Source organism: Choloepus didactylus, chromosome 17, assembly GCF_015220235.1.
Source record: "Choloepus didactylus isolate mChoDid1 chromosome 17, mChoDid1.pri, whole genome shotgun sequence".
Lineage (NCBI taxonomy): Eukaryota > Metazoa > Chordata > Mammalia > Pilosa > Megalonychidae > Choloepus > Choloepus didactylus.
The window spans coordinates 75,779,653-75,788,376 of NC_051323.1; the positions used below are offsets into that span (position 1 = coordinate 75,779,653).

General features: G+C 45.4%; 1 pseudogene; it reads left to right on the top strand.

Annotated features, from left to right (window-relative positions):
- The first annotated feature begins 1,578 nt into the window (after positions 1 to 1,578).
- On the top strand, positions 1,579 to 3,796 carry LOC119512355 (annotated as a pseudogene).
- Positions 3,797 to 8,724: the final 4,928 nt, after the last annotated feature.

Genomic DNA, 8,724 nt, shown 5'->3' on the forward strand with positions numbered 1-8,724 from the left:
TTTTAATTGTTTTAGCATTAGTTGTTTCAATTTCTGTATCTCAGTTGAAGTCTAAGTTTGTTCCTTTGACTGGGCCATAACTTTGTTTTTTCTTAGTGTAGGTTGTAGTTTTCTGTTGTCTAGGCATCTGGTTTCCTTGGTTACCCCAATCAAGTTTTCCCAGACCATAAAGGGCTCAGGTCGCAGAAGGAGGCAATAGTATCAAGTTTCCCTGAGGGTGTGTCTTAGAAGACTGATGCACCCTGTGAGGCCTCAAGCCATTGTGCTTTTCTGCCCAGCAGGTGGCGCCTGTCAGCCTGTCACTCCAGACTGGTGTAAGGAGGTGTGGCCCATGGCTGTTTTCCCCCAGGCTCTGGGGTCTGGTTCTGAATGGAAGGCAGGTAGTAGAACTTGGCATCACTTCTTTCCTCTTAGGGAAGATGCACCCCCTGGGGAGATATCACTTGCATTTGAATAGTCTGTCTGCCTGTGCTCTCTCCACCCTTGTCTGGGTCAGAGTGCTAGGAACTGAAAATGGCTGAGGCTTTCTCCATGGAGCCAAAAAAGGGACAGAAAGTACCCCTTCAGGGCCAATCCATGGCCACCCTCAATTCCACCCATTGGCCAGAGACAGCACCTGGTCCTCTGGGCTCCCTCTCCCTCCCAGAGAGGTCCTCTAGCTCTCCAAGGACAGTCATCACCAACAGCCTCTGTCTGCTTGTTGGGGATTCATAGCTTGTATTCAGTCATCATTTGTTAATTAAAACCTCAGTTGGAGCTGGGCTGAGGTATATTCACTTGTTCAGAGAGTGCTGCTCTCTAGCACAGCTAGTCTTTGCTGTTTGGGCTGCTGTTGGGGAGGGGCTCTCAGCTCAGGTCCACAGTTTTGTTTATTTTTTAAATTCAGTTTTATTGAGATATATTCACATACCATACAGTCATTCATGGTGCACAATCAACTGATCACAGTACCATCGTATAGTTATGCCTTCATCACCCCAATCTATTTTTGAACATTTTCCTTACAGCAGAAAGAATCAGAATAAGAATAAAAAATAAAAGTAAAAAAGAAAACCCAAATCACCCCCCCCATCACACCCTGTTTTCATTTAGTTTTTGTCCCCATTTTTCTACTCATCCATCCATACACTGGATCACACTGTCACCCCTTGTAATCTACATTGTTATACAATCATCTTCAAGAGTCAAGGCTACTGGGTTGGAGTTTGATAGTTTCAGGTATTTACTTCTAGCTCTTCCAATACATTAAAACCTAAGAAGGTTTATCTATATATTGCGTAAGAATGTCCACAAGAGTGACCTCTCGACTCCATTTGAAATCTCTCAGCCACTGAAGCTTTATTTCATTTCATTTCGCATCCCCCTTTTGGTCAAGAAGATGTTCTCAATCCCATGATGCCAGGTCCAGATTCATCCCGGGAGTCATATCCTGCGTTGCCGGGAAGATTTACACCCCAGAGAGTCAGGTCCCACGTAGTGGGGAGGGCAGTAAGATCATCAGGTCCGCAGTTTTTACTTACAGATTTTATGCTGTGATCTTGGGCATTCCTCCCAATCCAAGTTGGTGTATGATGTATGGACAGTCACATTTATTCCCCCCGCAGTTATTCAAAATTATTTACTAGTTCTGGTTGTTTATTAGTTGTTCCAGGGGGACTAACTAGCTTCTACTCCTCCCTATGCTGCCATCTTCCAACTCCTGTGTACAGCTTTTTGCATGAACATACATTTCATTTCTCCAGGGTGAATACCAAGGTGTAGTATTGCTGGATTATATTTTAAGTATATGTTTAACTTTATGAGAAACTGCCACACTGTTTTCCAGAGTGGCTGTGAGTTTTGCGTTCCCACCAGCAATGAAGGAGTTTTTGCCCCACAGTCTTGCCAGCACTGGATATTACCGGAATTTGTTATTTTAGTGGTGTCTCATCATGATTTGGTGTTGTTTTAATTACGGATAAAATGGACATTTTAAATGTGCAAACAGCCATATGATGAGGGATTCTAGAATTTATTTGGCATCAACATCAGGCCAAGGGTCTGTAATTCTGAGAACTTATACCCCATCGTTAAAAAATCCTTATCACTGGAAGCAGTTAGCTCCTCCACAGGAAAGAGAGTGGGCTGCCAAGGGGTTTGAGAAGAGAAGATGATGGGACTCAGGCGGTTGCTTATAGGGCTGACTCAGATGCAGATTAATTCTAAAGATCTTAAGGGATGCTTGGTAAAGCATGGTGGCACTTGATGAGATTGGCTGTCTTCCACCTATTAAAAAGACTGTCAAATCCTAGATGTTAACAACCAGTCCTTCAGAGAACAAGAGCCAAGAATGAAAGAGTTCGCCCTCTAGCTCAGGTCACATCCTCGGCACACTTAATCTCTCCTGTAAGAAATGGAGCAGATGCTTTGGTCAAACAAGACAGTCATTCACCCTCCATGGTGACAACAGATCCCGGCTTCTGCCCAGAAGTCAAATGGCAGATCCACTGTCCCCACACCTTCCAGAAGAAATCATGTACGTGGTCAGAGGTGTTAGATGTCAGTATGGAGGAGACCAGAGAAAAACGTCAGGAGGCAATGGATGAAATGTCCCCAGGCGAGCAGGATTTAATTGAGGATCTCAAGCTTGCAAGAAAGGTCTACTATGGCCTCGTGTTCAAGTTGTTTGTTATGTCAGAAGAGGAACACACACATATTTTTGGTGATTTGGATGTTTACGTACCTGCGCATGAAGATTAGTTGGCAAGAATAGTAGAAGCAGCCAAGCCTGATGGAACAGTGGAGCATATGGGTCACGTTCTTGTAGACTGGGTGCCAGGCTTGAGTGTCTGCAAGGCCTGTTGTGGTAGCCAATTGGCAGCCAAAGCTCTTTTTGATGAAAACATCCTAGAGTCCAAGACTTCCTCCAGTGATGTCTTGAGTCTCTTTTCAGTTGAAAGTTAGATCTTTGGAGCTTCCTAGATATTCCTCAAAGTTGCCTAGTCAAATACCCTTTACTGTTAAATTCTTAGACATACTCCAGAAGACCCCCTAATATTCAGCTTCTGGAGGAAGCAGTATTGATAAAATGAGGGGTTCTCTCTGTTACCAACTTGGAGAAACGCTTATCAGAATGCCAATATTACATTGACAAACTGGAGTATCTGGATGAAAAGCGGAAGGATCCTAGACTCTAAGCAAGCAAAGTATCACTTTGCCATGGGGAGTTGAAGAATAAAAATAGACATAAACTTTACATTTTCCTATTTCAAGACATCTTGGTTTTGATTCGGCCTGTCACCTGGAATGAGCGTCACTTTACCGGCCACCAACCCCAGTCTGAGAGCTGCTCTTAGAAGACCTGCAGGATGAGACGTGGGAATGGGAGGATCCTTTCAGGGGCTTTCAGCAACTCACGAAGCTTCCAAGACCCCCGTCCAGGCCTGTCTCACGCTGTACAAGCCAACGATGTGTTCCATCAGCAGCGGGGGTTCAACTGCATCCAAACTGCTGTTGCCCCTTTCCGGCAGGCCTCGGGCCCACAGAGTAAGGATCACCAGAGCTCGAGAGAATGGAGAGAGCAACTCTCTGCGTTGAGCATCAAAGTCCAAGAGGGCATCAGCAGTTTCTAGTGTTATTCAGATAGTTCCAGTGCATGCACAGCAGGAGACACCCAGAGTGAGAAAGCACCCTGTACCGGTTTGCTAATGCTGCCATTATGCCAAATACCAGGAATGGATTGGCTTTTATAAAGGAGGTATTTTTGGTTACAAAGTTACAGTCTTAAGGCCATAAAGTGTCCAAGGTAACGCATCAACAACAGGTGCCTTCACTGGAGAAAGGCCACCAGTGTCCAGAAAACCTCTGTTAGCTGGGAAGGCACGTGGCTGGGTCTGCTTGCTCCCAGGTTACGTTTCAAAATGGCTTCTCTAAAATGTCTCTCTCAGCTGCAGCAGCTCCTTCTGTCTGTGAACACTTTTACAGGACTCCAGTGATTCTATTAAGACCAACCCTGAATGGGTGGGGTAACACCTCCATTGAAATTATTCAATCATGAGTAGAAAAATGGGAGCAAAAAAGAAAAAAGGCACCCAGTGTTCTTGTTTACTTTAATTGTTCTTTTTCACTTTAATTTCTATTCTTATTATGTTTGTGTCTGTGGTAATGAAAATGTTCAAAAATTAATCTTGGTGATGAACGCACAGCTATGTGATGTTACTCTGAATAGCTGAATGTGCGCATTGTATGACTGTATGGCGTGTGAATATATCTCAATAAAATTGAATTAAAAAAAATAAAGAAATAAAGAAATTATCCTATCAAAGGTCTTTCCCACAGTTGATTGAGTCACATCTCCATGGAAACAGTCAAAGGTTTCCAACCTAATCAACACTAATACGTCTGCCCCCACAAGATTGCATCAGAGATTATGGCGTTTTGGGGGACACAATACATCCAAACCAGCACACACTCTGAACACAGTCTGGGTTCCAAAGGGCAAGGGCCAAAGCCCAGCTAAGTGGCAAACGTAAAGACTCTGGTAGAAAGAAATTTCTGTCTGTTAACTGTGGAGGGACTGTTAATTTATAAATTGTATAGTTTTGTTTTGTTTTTGTTTTTTTTTTTTTGTAATATGAGCATGGGAACCTTGTAGGATTGGTTACTTTATACCAGTCTTGTTTTCTGTTTTTTGTTGTTTTTTTTCCTCCAAAGGAAACTAAAAGTATACAGATTACTATTAAATTACAGTCTTCTTTGTTCAAGATAAAATTTTCTGGGTTTATTTAGAACATGCAAGCCTGTTATTTTTAATTAAATGAAATATTTATGAAATAGATTTTCTCCTAATTCTGGATCATCATGACTTTCTAATACCAACCAATTGTGATATTTACAATATTTGCCAAAACTTAGACTTTCGCAAGTACCGATTATTTTACCAGTGTTCCTTTGGTAAATCTTGCATGCAGAATTTGAAATTTTAACATGGGCACCTAAAATCTACATGGGTATACACCTGTAGTATTTCAAAATTTACATTGAAACATAATTTCCTTAGAAAAACCATAACATTTAAAAAATTTTCTATTTTATCAGCTGGAATGCTGTATATTAGCTTGTTTTCACTGCATATTTCTCATTTTTATCCATTTAACCTGCTAATTATTTTTTGTTGGTTTTAGTATTTGTATTTGTTTTACTTTGACACCTTTTCAAATTGGCATGTCTTTAAAATATTTTTCTTCCTTGATTAAAAATGTATGCGTGCGTGTGTGTGTGTGTGTATGTGTATGTGTGTGTGTGTGTGTGTGTGTGCGTGTATTTCCCTCCCTTAAATCATGTTAACTTTACCAAGTGAAACCAAGCCATACTGTTTTTGAGCCAATGAAGAAAATTGCAATTTTTAAAATGTAGCATTTTGGGGTGGTGAACACACATTAAATGTCTTAGTATACTCCAGATTATTGAAAGAAAACCACCTTAAGATTTTAGCTGGAAGTTTTAGCATCTGAAAAGCAAGAGGGAAGGCAAAAAAAAAAAAAAAAGGAATAAGAGAATAGTTTTGTCTTAAAGTAAAAATGCCTGGTTGTGCCAGAATGTCAAAGAAGATATTAAAAGCTAAGCTTGAAGGTGTGTGGTAAGTTGTAGAAAGCTTGAAAGGAAGTGAATTTTATTTGCCTTGGTTTTCAGAAGCAAATGTGTTGAAAATTTGACAATGATAGATCATTTTGGTGGATTTATTCATAAGATGGAGAAAAGGCTGGTGAATCTTTTACTGCAAAATGTTACATGGAAGACATAGAGAAAGTGAAATGAGAATTTAATTTCTCTCTGTTACAAATAACAGTGAGTTCATATTCTATAAAAGTGGGGGAAAGGGGATATGTTGAAAACCCTAAGTCACGGTGTGTTAATGATGATGATCAATTCAAGTTAATCTTGACTATTAGGTGAAATACATTTGGCCAGTGGAAACAAAAATTGGAAAAGACTGCAAATTGGTTGTGCCAAATGATTTCTCTGTGTAAATGAATTATACAATTAAAAAAACACAGAAAAAAAAATCCTGATGACTTTAGCCCCCGCCCCAGGGCCCCTCCACCACGGGACCCCCGGCCAGCCAGCTGGGGACCCTCTCGCAGCGTTTGCCGCGGTGGGTTTGGGGACTCTCGGAAGAAGCCCTATTTTGGGCTTGGTGTCAGGAATTGAACACTCGGGCGTGCGCTGTGTTTTTGCCTCATTTCTGATTCCACTCTCTGTCCCTGCCCTTGTTTGCTTACAGTTTCTTTTCTTTATTTTGATTTTCTTTTCCCCCGGCTTTTCCTTTCTGAGTGCCCTGTGTTCCTGCAGGCTGCTTTCACCGCTCTCTTGGAACAAGGAGGTGTGTGAATTCACACGCGCTCCAAGCCCAGTCCCTGTTCCCACAGGCAGGTGCTTCTGGTCCTCGGGGCTGTGGGTTCTGTGGAAATCAGTACTCAGTTGAAGTTTGGGTGGTGAGAGAGGAAGAAAGAGCACTCTTTGGGGACTCAAATTCCTCTGCCCTTTTGTCAAAAGATATGGAAGCAGCAGTTCAAGAGAAGGCCTGGGGCACGGTGGGTGCTCCCCTGCTCAGTGGGAAGTCCCCAGCTTGGTGGGGGGTCCCCTGCACGGCAGGGGTTCCCTTAGAACCTGCGGGGAGGTGATGTCAGCCGTGCACCCCTTTGGTCCCGGAGCCACAGTTCAGAGACTCCGTGGGTCTAACCAGCTCTCCAGAGAAAGGCGCGTGTGTGTAAAAAAGCTGGCTGGGGTGACTGAGGGCCTGTGACACCGAGCAGTGTCCCCTCCACCAGAAACAGGGCCCGCAGGAAGCCAGGGTACAGCGGGCTGTGGGGGCCGTGCGGTCAGAGGGGCCCCGGCGCTGCTGTCCGGCCCACCTGAGAACATCGGGGGGCTCCCGGGCAGCTGCGCCGATTTCTTTTCTGGCCGCCTGCTTGTTTGGGCCTGGGGGATTCAGGGGTGTGTGTTCAGTTTGCATTTCCCCGGACGGGCTGAACCCAGAATTTGGATGAATGCAGTAGTGTCAAACTGGAAGGCACTTCAGTCATCAAGGCCAAACCTTTCATTTTACAAATGAGCTCGGAGAGGTCAGGACTCGTCTCAATTGTCGCAAGTCACGCGCCTTGCCCCACCCAGGCCCGGTTTAGGACCTTGGTCCCCCGGGAGCCAAGGCATTTTTCCATTCCTCTGCAATTTCCTGGCAGCAATTTTGAGGAAATCTTTAAACCCCACAATGAACAAGCTGGAAAATAGCTTCCAAATCCCTCCCGATTGCCCCACGGGAATGCCCCAGAGGAGGGGAGAGCTGCTGAGAATCCACTTTGAGAACTGGCTTTTCAGAAGCACTGGCCATGCCTGCAGCCCCGAGGCCCTGCGGGTCGCTTGTCCTCTGGCTGTGGCCCTGCAGCGGGGCGGCCTGCGCCTCCACACGGCCTGGGTGTCACAGCTGCAAAGCCCACAGCAGGGGGCCCACTGGGCACTGCCACCCGCCCTCGAGAAAGCCTCATCTCTAACCCTCATCACCCAGGGAATCGGCTGCGGCCAGCCCATCGGTTTCTGAATTCATCAGCACATGACATTTTTCTTTTTAGTTGTGTATAGAAGTATTGTGTGCAAGTAGTTTAAAAAGTCAGACAGTTCTCACAGTGTTTGCCCTGAGCGCTCCCCAGCTGACTGCATTGGGGCCTTCCTCCAGGCCCCCAAACAATGCACTTGTATTGTCACCCGCAGGCTTTATATTTCCCTCTCCCTTCCCATCCTCCGTCCTCCCCAAACAGTCAGATCTAATTTCAGTTGCATCATTATTTAGCATTTACATCCTTACGACCATGGAGATGTTATTCAGCAAACCGCCACACAGGACTACCTCTTTCTTGCAAAACTTTTTGCTTCCTAGAGTTAGAACTTTGGTTTTCATTTATGAGGTCCGTGGCGTCACCCCGACCCTCCCTGCTAATTGTGATCTCCCCTAGATACTCAGAGGCAGCAGGTACCCCAAGGCACTCGCCCCCAGGGGAGGGCTGCAAGGAGCCGCTGGCTGCCCAGCCGGCCCCCCACCGCCACCCCAGACCCCTTCCCTGTCCGCCTGCGATGATCGAGCACCAGAGGAGAGAGGGGGCACGGAAGGGACACAGTTTGAGACACCCACATGTTGGATAATCCAGCTGAGCACAGAAATCGTTTCCCTCTGGAATTCGGGTGAAGCTGAGGATGCCGCAGCTGCTGGTGGGTGGGCTGTGTCTGCAGCCCCCGTGCGGGCCCCCGAGCTCCCGAGACCTTCTCCCTGTCCCTGGTGTCCCCTTGGGCCGTGACTGGGCCCTTTTAGTGTGTAGATTCACTCTCCGCAGCTCTGAGGAGTTCTCTTGAATTACTCCCTTTCCCTCTCCTCTTGGCACTTCTGTAACTCCGGTGTTCAGTCGGCCAAGCTTGTCCTCTCATTTCGTATTTGTTTTCTCCTCTTTCCGAACCTTTGTCTTTTTGTTCTGCTTCCTGAACGTTTCCTTCGTCTTCATCTTCCAACCCTGGTATGGCAATTTTAATCTCTGCTTTTTTATTTTTAATGCCCAGGAGATCTTTTTGTTTTCGGAGTGCTCCCTCCTTGCGGTGGCTCCTCTCATTTCCTGGTGGCCACAGCTCCATCGCGGAAGGTAGTGATTTTTGTCCGTGTTCGCTTCCTCCGACGTGGTGGGCTTCCTCCCAGCCGCTCCT